The sequence below is a fragment of the Carcharhinus amblyrhynchos genome, chromosome 1 (genome assembly GCF_965287045.1).
Source record: "Carcharhinus amblyrhynchos chromosome 1, sCarAmb.v2.hapA, whole genome shotgun sequence".
Lineage (NCBI taxonomy): Eukaryota > Metazoa > Chordata > Chondrichthyes > Carcharhiniformes > Carcharhinidae > Carcharhinus > Carcharhinus amblyrhynchos.
The window spans coordinates 33,229,105-33,244,747 of record NC_137324.1 but is presented as its reverse complement, the minus strand read 5'-3'; positions in this window follow the sequence as shown (position 1 = coordinate 33,244,747).

Genomic DNA, 15,643 nt, shown 5'->3' with positions numbered 1-15,643 from the left:
GTTGCCTGGTATGGAGGGAAGGTCCTATGAGGAGAGACTGAGGGATTTGGGGTTGTTTTTGTTAGAAAGAAGGCGGCTAAGAGGGGACCTTATTGAAGCATACAAGATAAAAAGAACAAAGAACAACCCAGCATGGGAAACAGGCCCTTCGGCCCAACGAGCCCGCGCCGCCGCATCGCCCTACACCTATTCTACCCTGCATGTCTACGAATGGGACCCTACTCAGTCAGATTCAGGGAAGAAATAGTGTCAATTTGATTAGAGGTTTAGATAGGGTGGACAGTGATAGCCTTTTTCCTCGGATGGAGAAAGGTAGCACGAGGGGGCATAGCTTTAAATTAAGGGGTGGTAGTTATAGGATGGATGTCAGAGGTAGGTTCTTTACCCAGAGGGTGGTGAGGGATTGCAATGCCCTGCCTGCTGCAGTTGTAGATGCGCCTAGTCTGGGGGCGTTTAAGAGATCCGTGGATAGGTTTATGGATGGAAAGGGATTGGTTTAGGTTAGAGGGTCATTGCTTTAATTGGTTGGCGCAACATCGTGGGCCGAAGGGCCTGTTCTGCGCTGTTATGCTCTATGTTAAAATTTGTATTCAAAGAAAGCCATTGTCATTAAAAATCCATCTGGCTCCTTTAAGAGAAGCAAATCTGCCACCAGTGCCGGATTTAGACTTGGTGAGGGCGGAAGCTACATAAAGCTTGAAGGCCTCTTGTTTAAAAAGTTACACCAAAAGATCTCACAAAGGTGCATACCAAAACAGGACCTTGGGTTGCCACGAAGAAATTGAAATCATAATTGTGCCTTTTTAATTAATAGTAATGTATTTAAAGTGAAAATATAAACTATTTTCAAATGAATGCATTTACTGATTACATATTTATCATTTGGCTGGTTTGATCTCTCAGATTATAATATAGTATACCCTGGAAACAATGTAATTTTTAAAATAATTTTAAGATCCATTAACATATGTACAAAATGCTGACAAAATAATCAGGATCACTTTTACTAATGAGTAATAATGAAATCATTTGCAAAATCAGAAAACTGATATCAGATTCAACTTAAATTGTTTCCTTGATTTCTCAGAAGCAAAATCATGAATTATGTCCTCAAATGATATGCTACGCAGCTTATTGCTTCCTAAGTGCAGACAGTTTGTCTTGAGACATGGTTGCTCTCAGTTCATTTTTGATTTTCTTTAGCTGTGAAAATGACCTTTCTCCTGGGATTTCACCAGTCAGAAAACCCACCAGAAATTAGTGCTGCAGTTGATGTTGGAAAGAACTTTGAGACAAAGCAGTAAACATAGCCAGTTGTTGGAGGGTACACTAGCCATTCCTGATCGTGTATTTCACCATTAACTTTTCTGGACCTTTTGCACAATATCTATCTTGATTTTTGAATGACCGCTTTGAGTTTTCAAATGGGCTGTTCCATGTTGACACTCTGAAGGACCCGTAAGGATCCAGTATGAGAGTTCATCCTTGGTTAAGACACCCCATTGGCCTACATCCATTGAGTTTCATGAATTTTGTTGTTTGAATGTGGATGTTGGCTCTGCAAAGCTCACATTTGCATCACTTCCGGTGTTTTCCTCAGCTGAGATTCCAGACTCTTGTCTCAGTAGCAGAGGCACTAGGCTGTGGTTGTTTTGGACTTTGATCACCTTGGGTTTGTGAATCTTTCTGTTTCTGGAGTAAAGTACTGTCAACTCTTGGTAATTTTTTGAGTTGCTCTTCAAGCTGGTGCTTTCTTTTTCTTTTCCGGTATCCACTCTTAAATGTTCTCTTCATTGTAAACCTTCTGAAGTTTTGAGGCCCTAAGCTGTAGCTTGTTTAGCTTACGCCTAAATCCGGCACTGTCTGCCACCCTTACCTAGTTTAACTTGTGTGACTCTAGACCCAATAAGTAGCCCCACAACACCAGGTTAAAGTCCAACAGGTTTATTTAGTAGCACGAGCTTTTGGAGTACTGCTCCTTCATCAAGCCACTCACCTCTGAAAGCCTGTGCTACCAAATAAACCTGTTGGACTTGGTGTTGCGAGACTTCTTACTGTGCCCACCCCAGTTCAACACCGGTAACTCCATATCATGACTCCTAGACCCACAACAGTGTGAGGACTCTGAAATGGTCTAGAAAGCCACTCAGTTCAAGGGCAATTAGGGATGGGTAGTAAATGCTGGCCCAGCCAGCGATGTCTGCATCCCATGAATAAATTTTTTCAAAAATCAATTTGGCACCCAGGCTTGTGTGTGCCTTATCATTGAGTTAATGACACATGAATTATAAAATGGCAACACAATGGTATACAATTGGGAAGGAATTGCTTTGGGAGTCCTGGAAATCAATTCTGGCAGTCATGAAGTCTTATGGTATTTAGTTCAGACATGGACAAAGAAACCTACTAATTACCATGTACCATCACAGCTCACCACTCTGCCAATCCTGGGGTTTCCCCTCAACCCATAAATCAGTACTGTACGTTGAACATCATTTGGCAGCAGTACTGAGGGTGGCAAGGGCACATAAGGTACTCCTGGGTGGGAACTTCAATGTCCATCACTGATGGTAGTACCACCTCAGACCAGTATCCTCACCAATCTGCCTATTGCATACGCATCTGTGCATGACCGTATTGGTAGGAGTGCCCACCGCACAGTCCTTTTGGAGACGAAGTCTCAGCTTCACATTCAGGATACTTTCTATTGTGAGTGGCACTAGCACCATGCTAAATGGGATAGATTTTGAATAGATCTTGCAACTCAAGGCTAGGCATCCATGAAGTGCTGTGTGTCAGCAGCAGAATTGTACTCAAACACAATCTGCAACCTCAAGGCCCTGCATTTCCCCACTCTACTGTCACCATCAAGCTAGGGGATCAATCCTGATTTAATGAAGAGTACAGAAGGAAATGCCAGGACCAAACCAGGTTGCAAGCACCTCCAATCCATTGGACAATTGCAAAAGAATAGACACCCCACTTGTTACCTTTTGGATGCCCACAGCTACTTCAGTCATTGTCACAACCTTCCTGATTATGAATCGAATCTGAAGTACCTCACCAGAAGGGTATGGCTGTCTCCTGAAATGAAGTGTCCAGGTAACGTTTCCCTTTCCAGCTGCATTGCAGTGCCTAAAACTTAGGCTGCAGCTCAGCAACTCAGAGCCGAAGAACCTTGAGCTGCAGACACCAATTACAACTTTGACAAAAGAGACATCTGGACTCAACATCATCTCTTTTCTGTCCTTACAGATGCTGCCAGACCTGCTGAGATTTTCCAGCGTTTTCTCTTTTGGTTTCAGATTCTAGCATCTGCAATAATTTGCTTTCACCGCAGTTGTTTCACAGATGGGGTTGCTGGGCTTTAATATGTTGTAACATCACCTGTCCTACCATCTTTATAGAGTGACTAATTAGGTCTTAAGTTTAAAAATATCGCTCAATGGTTATCTTGTTATACAAAGTAGTCCAACTCGTTAAGCTATAAATTTAATTTAGCACTAATACCTCGCCAGTATCCATTTAAACTACTGTCTGTGTTTCGAGGGATAAATCTTCAAAGCTCACCAATCACCTCCTTGCTCATCTAACTGAAATTTGAACACCAGCTTCTGGAGGCTGAAACGTTGAAAACAACAGCTTTCCCACTTGCACCACATTCCCGAGTTTACATTCACACCTCATCACTGTGTGAAATCAAAATCTGTCTACTCCCATTTGGGACAAAAATATTGTGGGTGGCACAGTGGTCTGCACTCCTGCCTCACAATGCCAGGGACCGGTGTTCAATTCCTGGCTTGGGGCACTGTCTGTGCGGATTCTGCACATCCTCTTCATGTCTGGGTATCCTCCAGGTAATCTGGCTTCCTCCCACAATCCAAAGACATGCTGGTCGGGTGCATTGACCATGCTAAATTCTCCCTCGGTGTACCTGAACAGGTGCCGGAGTGTGGTGACTAGGAGATTTTCACAGTAATTTCATTGCAGAGTTAATGTAAGCCTACTTGAGACACTAATAAATAAACTTTAAACCTTACTTTTATGGAGTGCCGGTGACTCAACACAAGTTACAACTGTTAAATCAACTTTCTATTCCAGTGATTCGGTGACACTGATTTACTTCTGATTGATTGACAGGTAAGTGCCATTGTCTGGCAATATCTGTTACAGTTTTAAAGTTTTAAGTCAGAGTCTGGCTGTTAATCTAAATTATAGCTCGAGGAAAAACCTGTCGGAGAGATTCCCATCTGTGCTACGTTCCCAAGTTAGGTTTTGGCCATACTTGGCTAACTTCTTTATGGCTCACACAACCTATCTGAATGGATGGGTTTTTTGAGCAGATTTTCTGTTTCAGAATGTAAAGACTGGTGGACTGGTGGCAGACAATGTTCGTGGGAAACCAATTTCACCAAAGGATCTAACACAGGTGAGATAAAGGGAGGGAGTAGGGAGAGCGGGACTGTTGTGCTGCTCTTTTGAAGAGCCAGCATGGACACCACGGGCCAAATGGCCACCCTGTACGCTGTAAATCATGATTCTGGGTCTGTTTTTAAAGACATAAGAAATAGGAGCAGGACGTTCGGCCCATTGAGCCATCATAGCTGATCTGATTGTGGCATTAACTCCACTTTCCTATATGTTCCCCTATTACCCTTGGCTCACTTGTGGATCAATAATTTGATTTACTAAGTAAAATGTATTGGTATACAGTGGAAAGTATTGTTTCTTGCATGCTGTACAGACAAAGCACACCATTCATGGAGAAGGAAAGGAGAGAACTCAGTCCTGAGTATATTCACTGATCCAGCATCCAGTGCTTCCTGGGGCAGAGAATTCCAAAGATTAACAACACTCTCAAAGACAAAGAACAACACAGCACAGGAAATAGGCCCTTCGGCCCAACGAGCCCACGCTGCCATTTCAACATTGCAAGTCCCCTCTCCACCCTTGTCTATGCTTATGGCATTCTCAAGTGAAGAAATTCCTCCACAATTTGGTCTTAAATGGAAGACCCCTTATTTTGAAACTAGATTCCCTCATGATGGCAAATGTCCTCTCGCCACTCCCTGCCCCCCTCTACAGATCCTATCCTGTATCCCAAATCTCATGGGATTAAAATGGATCATGATTTTTTTCAAGAGCCTTGGAGATTATCAAATTGTGAGATTGTGCAAGGGACTTTTTTTTCCCCTAAACTATTTTGAATTTTTGAGTAATTCACTGTTCATTAGCCTCTAACTTGTACCATCAGTAATTTGTTATTTATTCTTACTCTTAGTGTGTACATTTCTAAATGAATCTTTGGCTGTGATTTTTAATCATCTTTTCAAGTAGACCAAAGAATATCGTGGGTATCCCATACAGTGTCTGGTGCATCACACCAGAATTAAATGGCTATTGTTAGACCTACACACAGACAAAACCATTCCTGACTTGCATAAAGATACAGATTTTAATTTGTGTGTGACATAGGAGGGGAACTATGCATTGAGTCTGAGGGAATGGGGGAGATCCTGAATGAATACTTTGCGTCGGTATTCACGAAGGAGAGGGGCTTGTTGTCTTGTAATGTCTTGGCGGGAGCTGTAGATAGTTGAAGGAGATATCCATTACGGGGGAGGAAGTATTAGGGTTTTTAGGTAGCATAAAAACTGATAAAGCTCTGGGGCCTGATGGCATTTATCCCAGGCTGCTTAGGGAGGTGAAAGATGAAATTGCTGGGCCTCTGACGCAAATCTTTGTCTCATCTTTGGACATAGGTGAGGTCCCAGAGGATTGGAGGATAGCTAATGTGGTACAGCTGTTTAAAAAGGGCAGTAGGGATAATCCTGGTAATTATAGGCCGGTGAGTTTGACATCGGTGGTAGGAAAATTGTTGGAGAAAATTGTTAGGGATAGGATGTATAAGTATTTGGGGCGTTGCGATCTGATTAGGGATACACAATATGGCTTTGTTCAGGGGAGGTCTTGCCTTACAAGTCTGGTAGAATTTTTTGAGGAGGTGACAAAAACGGTTGACGATGGGAGAGCCGTTGATGTCATCTATATGGATTTCAGTAAGGCGTTTGACAAAGTCCCTCATGGTAGGCTGGTAGAAAAGGTTAAGGCACATGGGATACAGGGACAGGTATCCAGATGGATTGCAAACTGGCTAGGCAACAGGAGACAGAGAGTAGTAGTCCTTTTCAAGCTGGAGGTCTATCACCAGTGGTGTACCGCAGGGCTCAGTACTGGGACCTTTTCTCTTCGTAATATATATAAATGACTTGGAAGAGGGTGTACGTGCTGTGATCAGCAAATTTGCAGATGACACCAAGATGGCAGGATTGGCGGATAGTGAGGAAAATTGTCAGGTGACACAGCAGGATATAGATAGGCTAGTATGCTGGGCAGATAGATGGCAGATGCCATTTAATCCTGACAAATGCGAGGTGATGCATTTTGGAAGGAATAATGCAGGGAGGAGTTACGTGATAAAAGGTAGACCAATTAAGAGTATAGAAATGCAGAGGGACTTGGGAGTGCAAGTGCACAAGTCTCTGAAGGTGGCAACCCAGGTGGAGAAGGTTGCAAAGAAAGCTTATGGAATGCTAGCTTTTATAGGAAGGGTTATAGAGTATAAGAGCTGGCGTCTAATGCTTCAGTTGTACAGAACGTTGGTTAGGCCACATTTGGAGTACTGCATCCAGTTCTGGTCACCTTACTACCAGAAGGACGTGGAGACCCTGGAGAGAGTGCAGAGTGCCTTCCTGTTTTTGCTACTGAAGTGGACAACCTCCCATTTATCCACATTATACTGCATCTGCCATGAATTTGCCCACACTCAACCTATCCAAGTCACACCTGAAGATTTCTGCATCTTCCTCACAGCTCACCCACCCACTTAGCTTTGTGTCATCTGCAAATTTGGAGATATTGCATTTAGTTCCCTTGTCTAAATCAGTGCCTCCAAATACGTTGCTGAATGTCTCTGTAGATCTGTTTTAGAACCTGTTCACAACATTCCAATTCAACTTTATCTCTTCTAACCAAGAGCAGCTGAAGAGAGCTGAAAAACGTCCTCAGGCAACATATTCAACAAAGCTCTGCCTTTTGCCCACTTACCTCTACTTTGACTATGATTTAATCCTCTGCGAGGCACTGTTCCCTCAGTGTAGGTCTTCAGGATGATATCTGCTGGCTTTAATGGTAGGTGATTTTTTTTTTGTTTAGAGGTGGCCTCGGGAATTAGGGAGATGGAATCCCCCATGCTGACCTCGTTCTGATAGGCTGCCCATTTTAATTTTGGAACTACCCAGAACCAATATGATTCACCTTGCACTGGAAGTACATTTAGTTTCAATTCCTCATCAGATTTATGTGCCGCTCTACATTGTTTTTATTATTTTCCTCTGTCACATTGTAAATAAAATTCTGCATCAAGAAGACAACCATCAACCCAATATCAAAGAAAAGCCAAGCGTAGTGCCTTAATGACTATCATCCAGTAGCTCTGACATCCATCATTATGAAGTGTTTTGAAAGGTTAGTCATGGCACGAATCAATTCCAGCTTCTCGGACTACCTGGATCCACTAGTTTGCCTATCGCTGTAACAGGTCCACAGCAGACACCATCACCGTAGAACACTTATATAAAACAAAGACACCTAAGTCAGACTCCTATTTGACTACAGCTCAGTCTTCAGCACCATTATTCCAATGAAACTCATCTCCAAACTCTGTAGCCTGGGCCTTGGCACTTCGCTCACTGGATCCTGAACTTTCTAACACAGCACAATCAATCAGTAAGGATAAGGAAAAACACCTCCTCTACAATCATCCTCAACACCAGTGCCCCATCAATAGGGGGCTGCATTCTCAGCCCCTACTATACTCCTTATACACAGTGACTGTGTGGCCAAATTTCCCTCCATCTCAATTTTCAAGTTTACTGACCTCACCAGCGTAGTGGGTCAGATCTGAAACAATGATGAGACAGAGTACAGGAATGAGTTATAGAATCTGGTGAACTGGTGCAGCAACAATAATCTTTCCCTGAATGGCAACAAAACGAAGGAGATTGTCATCGACTTCAGGAAGCGTAGAGGAGAACATGCCCTTGTCTATATCAACAGGGATGAAGTAAAAAAGGTCAAAAGCTTTAAGTTTTTACGTGTCCAGCACCAACAATCTGTCCTAGTTCCCCCCCATGCTGATACTGTAATTAAGAAAGCCCATCAACGCCTCTACTTTCTCAGAAGACTAAGGAAATTTGGCATGTCAGCTACAACATAAGAAGATAAGAACATAAGAAATAGGAGCAGGAGTAAGCCAACTAGCCCTTCGAGCCTGCTCCGCCATTCAATAAGATCATGGCTGATCTGTCGTGGCTCAGTTCCACATTCCCGCCCTCTCCCCATAACCCTTAATCCCATCTCTTATCAAAAACCCATCAACCCGCGTCTTAAAAATATTTAGCGAGGTAGCCTCCACCACTTCAACGGGCAGAGAATTCCAGAGATTCACCACCCTTTGAGTGAAGAAGTTCTTCCTCAACTCCGTTCTAAACCGCCCCCCCCTTTATCTTGAGGCTGTGCCCCCTAGTCCTACTATCCTTTCTGAGCGGGAAGAGTCTCTCCACCTCTATCCTATCCATCCCATTCATCATCTTATACATCTCAATGAGATCTCCCCTCATTCTTCTAAACTCTAACGAGTACAAGCCTAATTTATTCAGCCTCTCCTCATGACTCTCACCAACTTTTACAGATGCACCATAGAAAGCATTCTTTCTGGTTGTATCACAGCTTGGTATGGTTCCTGCTCTGCTCAAGATTGCAAGGAACTACAAAAAGTCATAAATGTACCCTAATCCTTCATGCAAACCAGCCTCCCATCCACTGACCCTGTCTACATTTCCCGCTGCCTTGGCAAAGCAGCCAGCATAATTAAGGATCCCATGCACCCCGGACATTCTCTCTTCCACCTTCTTCCTTTGGGAGAAAGATACAAAAGTCTGAGATCACGTACCAGCTGACTCAAGAACAGTTTCTTCCCTGCTGCTGTCAGATTTTTGAATGGACCTAGCTTGCATTAAGTTGACCTTTCTGTATACCCTAGATATGATGTAACATTACGTTCTGCACTCTTTCATTTCCTTCTCGATGAATGGTATGTTTTGTCTATATAGCGCGCAAGAAACAATACTTTTCACTATATGTTAATACATGTGACAATAAATCAAATCAAAGCCATGTAATGGATCCCTGTGCCTGCTGAGAGTTGAGAAGCCTCCTTTGCAGCGAGCTCCATCAAAACACCGCTCGCCAAAGCTGTTTCAGACCCAAATTCCATTCAGTTAGCAAATACCGCTGGATAGCCTCATTTCTTAAACCACAAAACGAACAATCTCGAAGTATGTCATCCAAGGTCTCACCAAAATTAAAGCTGCTACAAGCTCTGCAGTGCTTTCACCTTCTAATTGATTTATTTTATAGAAGCTGAAATGTTCTGCAATAGGCAGTGGCTTTTCTTCAAGTACTTCCGTTAATGCTTCATGGATCTGGTACAGGGCTTCTCAGACTGATCCAAACTGCAGAGTAAGTTTTTTATTTATTAGTCTCACAAGTAAACTTACATTAACACTGCAATGAAGTTACTGTGAAAATCCCCTGGTCGCCACACTCCGGTGCTTGTTTGGGTACACTGAGGGAGAATTTAACATGGCCAATGCATCCAACCAGCATGTTTTTGGACTGTGGGCGGAAACAGGAGAACCTGAAGGAACCCATGCAGACTCGGGCAGAATGTGCTGGGAATCGAACCTGGGCACCTGGCTCTGTGGGGCAGTAGTGCGAATCATTGGGCCACCTGTAAATCGGAGGTTTTTATGGTGCAGAGAAAAGCAGGGACTGTGATATCCTCAGGAATCTTGTTTGCTTGAACATAATATTGGAACCTTTCGGCATAAGAATTCCAGTTTTCTGTTCTTTCACCAAACGGGTTAATTGTGCCAAACTGACCTGCCATTTTGCAAAGACTCTGAGATTTTTGCAGTGCCTTTCTTACAGAGCTTCCCTCAATGTTAAGCTAGATTAATGTATTTTTAAATTGAGTTTACTGTAACAATAAGAACTAACCCTTGCTTTCAATACGATTCATGGATGAATGCATGGACTCTTTGCACTCTGCCATTCTTTGCAACCGAGCGTGTGGCAAGCACTGCAGTCTGAACTTTCTGAATTCCTTGATTACTTTCTCAGTAGGAACCTTCCTTTTTGCTCCCTTACCTTACCAGATATCAGACTGGGGCCAGGTGTGACCCTTGACCTGCAGTTGATTTCCCCCCCAGTCGATCCTCAAAAACATCATAGTTCAAGGTAAGTGCAGCTTTGATTTTCTTCTTAATTTTAATTTGTACCCATAGCCAAGTTTCTTTTTATCTTGTTGTACATGCTGCTTTAAATGTTGATCAAAAAGAATGCGAAGTTGATACATGTGGGTTTTGTAGAAAACAACAAGCCAGTTTGTTTGGAGCTGTTCTCTACACAAGGGCTGGATCTTAACTAAGGCAAAGCCTGCAAAATACCTGTTAACGTCACAGAGTGATTACATGATTACATTCTTACACATGGTCTGCAACAGCACAACAATAACTCAAATATATAACAATATTGCTAAGAGAGTTAAGTTGGTCATGCTATGGAAGTAGAATTGGCATGCCCTATATTCAGAGTCATAGAGATATACAGCACAGAAAAAGGTTCATCCTGTCTGCGCCGGTCAAAGACAAGCCATTGAACTATTCTAATCCCATTTTCCAGCACTTGGCCCATAGCCTTTAATGCCTTAGTGTTGCAAGTGCACATCTAAATACTTCTTAAATGTTACGAGAGTCTCTGCCTCCACCACCTTCTCAGGTAGTAAGTTCCAGACCCCCACCACCCTTCTTGTGTGAAAACACTTTTCCTCACATCCCCTCTAAACCATTGAAGCCCCACAGTGCAGAAAGAGGCCATTTGGCCCATCAAGTCTGCACTAACTACAATCCCACCCAGGCCCAACCCCCCATATCCCTACGTATTTACCCACTAATTGCTCTGACCTATGCAGGTCAGGACACTAAGGGACAATTTTTTAGCATGGCCAATCAACTTAACCTGCAAATATTTGGACTGTGGGAGGAATCCAGAGCATCCAGAGGAAACCCATGCAGACACAAGGAGAATGTGCAAACTCCAAACAGACAGTGACCCAAGCCAGGAATCGAACCCAGGCCTCTGAAGTTGTGAAGCAGCAGCACTAACCACTGTGCTACCATACCACCCAATCCTGCCCCTTACCTTAAATCTATGCCCCCTGTCCATTGATTTCTCCACCAAGGGGAAAAGTTTCTTCCCTTCCGATCTCTGCCCCTCATATTACACATCTCAATCATATCGCCCCTCAATCTTCTCTGGTCTAAGGAAAACAGCTCCAGTCCTTCCGATCTCCTCCAATATCAAATCATTGCTAGCATAATCCACTGTTCTGTTACAGCACAGAACAAAGCCATTCAGCCTGTTGTGTCAGTGTCAGCTCTCTATAAGAGCAACTCACCTGGTCCCACAACCCTACCTTTTCTCCATAGTCCTGCAAATCTTCTATCTTCAGGTAATTATCCAATTCTCTTTTGAAAGCCACAATTAAATTAGATTGCCTCCTCCATACTTAGGCATTCCATTTCAGATCCTAACTACCCTCAGGTCCAGATGAATTGTGCCCTTGGCTGTGGGAGGCAAGGGAGGAGATTGAAGAGGTTCTGACCCAAATTTTCAACTCTCTGGCCACCGGATAGGTGCCTAGGCTGCTTAGGGAGGCGAGAGATGAAATTGCTGGGCCTCTGATGCAAATCTTTGTCTCTTCTTTGGACACAGGTGAGGTCCCAGAGGACTGGAGGATAGCAAACGTGGTGCCGTTGTTTAAAAAGGGTAGGAGGGATAACCCTAGTAACTATAGGCCAGTGAGTTTGATGTCAGTGGTAGGCAAGTTGATGGAGTGGATTCTTAGGGATAGGATGTATGAGCACTTAGAGCGTTGCGATCTGATTAGGGATACGCAGCATGGCTTTATAAAGGAGAAGTCTTGCCTTACGAATCTGGTAGAATTTTTTGAGGAGGTGACAAAAATGGTCGACGAAGGACGAGCCGTTGATGTCGTCTATATGGATTTCAGTAAGGTGTTTGACAAAGTCCCTCATGGTAGGTTGGTTGCTCATGGGATACAAGGCCAGGTATCTAGATGGGTTGAGAACTGGCTTGCTAAAAGGAGACAGAGTAGCAGTGGAAGGGTCCTTTTGTAGCTGGAGGTCTGTCACTAGTGGTGTGCCGCAGGGCTCAGTACTGGGACCTCTTCTTTTTGTAGCATATATAAATGATTTGGAAGAGGGAGTAAGTGGTGTGATCAGCAAATTTGCTGATGACACCAAGATGGCTGGATTGGCGGGCAGTGAGGAGCAGTGTCTGGCAATACAACGGGATATTGATAGGCTGGTATATTGGGCAGATATATGACAAATGGAGTTTAATCCGGATAAATGTGGTGATGCATTTTGGCCAGAATAATGTAGGGGGGAGTTATATAATAAAGGGTAAACCTATACAGAGTATAGAAATGCAGCGGGACCTGGGGGTGCAAGTGCACAAGTCTTTGAAGGTGGCAGTACAAGTGGAGAAGGTTGTGAAGAAAGCTTATGGTATGTTAGCCTTTATAGGAAGGGGTATAGAGTATAAGAGCTGGAGTCTAATGTTGCAGTTGTATAGAACGTTGGTTAGGCCGCATTTAGAGTACTGCGTCCAGTTCTGGTCGCCTTACTACCGGAAGGACGTGGAGACTCTGGAGAGAGTGCAGAGGAGGTTTACCAGGATGTTGCCTGGTATGGAAGGACTGGGTTATGAGGAAAGATTGAGCAAACTGGGGCCGTTTTCCCTTGAAAGACGGCGACTGAGGGGGGATCTAATAGAGGTATGTAAGATTATGAAAGGTATAGAGTAAACAGTGGTAAGCTATTTCCTATGTTAGAGATACACAGTACGAGGGGCCACGGGCTTAGGGTGAGGGGGGAGAGGTATAACATGGATACTAGAGGGAGGTTTTTCACACAGAGGGTAGTGGGGGTATGGAAGGCTCTGCCATGCAAGGTGGTGGAGGCAGGCACACTGGAGTTGTTTAAGAGTTACTTAGACAGGCACATGAGTGGGTTGGAGATGGGAGGATATAGGAGATTGTTTTAAATAAGGTTCATTAGCATTGGGACGTCCCTGGGAATGTATAAGGATGTGGAATAATACTAATGTTTTTCTCTTTTCATTCACAGGTTTTAAGTCGGTCCGCCTTGTTGTCCAACGAGGGGCATACACGCAATAGGTCGTACTACGGCTGCTCTTGGATGTTCGAGAGTAGCCTAGTGCTTCATGTCGTTAGTGTGCGCTTAAATTGGACCAGATGCTGGGCAACATGACAGCTCAGTGACTATCACTGTTTGCTGTGCAGACACATGGATTTGGGCCAGTGTCTGTGGGAGTTTGCACATTCTCCCCATGCTTGTGTGGGTTTTCTCCGGGTGCTCCGGTTTCCTCCCACATCCCAAAGCTGTGCTATTAGGCTGATTGGAGGTAATAAACTGTCCCTAAATTAGTTTCCCTCAATGTGGAATGCCATAATCATAGATAAGGGTCATAGGTGGAGGGGGGACTGGTAATGTTAAAATGGCGGCGTGGGCTCGTTGGGCCAAAGGGCCTGTTTCCCGGGCTGCTTTTGTTCTTTGTGCCAAATGACTGGAGAACAGCTAATGTGATTCTGCTATTTAAAAAAGGTTGTAGAGATAAACCAGGGAACGACAGACCAGTGAATCTCACTTCAGTGGTTGGGAAACTATTAGAGAAACTTCTGAAGGAGAACATCTATCTTCACTTGGAGAAGCAAAGCTTGATCAGGGATAGTTAGCATGGCTCCGTCTGAGGGAGGTCATGCCTAACAAATTTGATTGAATTTTATGAGGCGGTAACCAGGTGTGTAGACTCCCACCAACTTTTACAGACGCACCATAGAAAGCATTCTTTCTGGTTGTATCACAGCTTGGTATGACTTCTGCTCTGCCCAAGTCCACAAGGAACTACAAAACATTATGAATGTAGCCCAATCCATCACACAAATCAGCCTCCCATCCATCCACGCTGTCTACACTTCCCACTGCTTCAGCAAAGCAGCCAGCATAATTAAGGACCCCATGCACCCCAGACATTCTCTCTTTTACCATCTTCCTTCGGGAAAAAGATACAAAGGTCTGAGATCACGTACCAACTGACTCAAGAACAGTTTCTTCTCTGCTGCGGTCAGATTTTTGCATGGACCTGGCTTGCACTAAGTTGATCTTTCTCTACACCCCAGTTATGACTATAACACTACATTCTGCACTCTTTTTTCCTCTATGAATGGAATGTTTTGTCTGTATAGCACATAAGAAACAATACTTTTCACTGTGTATGTTAATATGTGTGACAATAATAAATCAAATCATTTCAGCCCTTCAAGCCTGCTCCATCATTCATTATGATCAATACTGATCATCGAATTCAATACCCTGATTCCCCCAATCTCCCATATCCCTTGATCCCTTTAGCCCCAAGAGCTATATCTAATTCCTTCTTGAGGCATACATTTTGGCCTCAATCTGTGGTAATGAATTCCTTAGATTCACCACTCTCTGGAGGAAGAAATTTCTCCCTACCTCAGTTCTAAAACGTTTACCCCTTATATTCAAACTATGAACCCTAGTTCTGGACTCCCCCACCATCGGGAACATTTTTTCTGAATCTACCCTGTCTAAGCCTTTTAGCATTTTATACGTTTCTATGAGACTCCCCTCTCATTTTTCTAAACTCCAATGAATATAATTCTAGCTGACTTAATCTTTCCTCACATATTAGTATTACCATCCCAGAAATCAGCCTGGTAAACCTTTGCTGCACTTCCTCTATAACAAGGACATCCTTCCTCAGACAAGGACACCAAAGCTGCATACAATACTCTAGGTGTGCCCTATACAATTGCAGGAGAACAGTCATAATCCTATAATCAATTCCTCTCACTATGAATTAATTACATTAATCACAAAGCATATTTGTCCACATAAATACATGCGCCACTTCCAAAGGTCAAAGACATTACCAAGTCTTTCTGTACTAAAGCACTAAAATAATCATGTAGAAGAGGAGGAACGTGTCAAGTACAATGCATATGAAATTATCTTTTTGCATCCTGATTATGTGCATTCTATGCAGCTTGTAAAATCATAGTATCTACATCCCAAGTCCTATAGGAATAGCAGACCAACATGAACAAAAATGGTTCAATTTTGTTACCGCTACTCCTAGAGAAAATAGTGCAGAAGGGAACCATGACTTAGTAAATGGTGAGTTAGTCATCTAGGATGTTTATGCTCTCTTCGGAATGCAGTGAAGGTTCTCCAGGCTGATTCCGGGGATGGCAGGACTGATGTATGAGGAGAGATTGACAAGGTAAGGATTGTTTTTGCCAGAATTTAGATGAATGAGAGGGGATCTCATAGAGACTTTAAAATTCTAACAGGACTAGATAGAGCAGACTGAGGAAGGGTGTTCC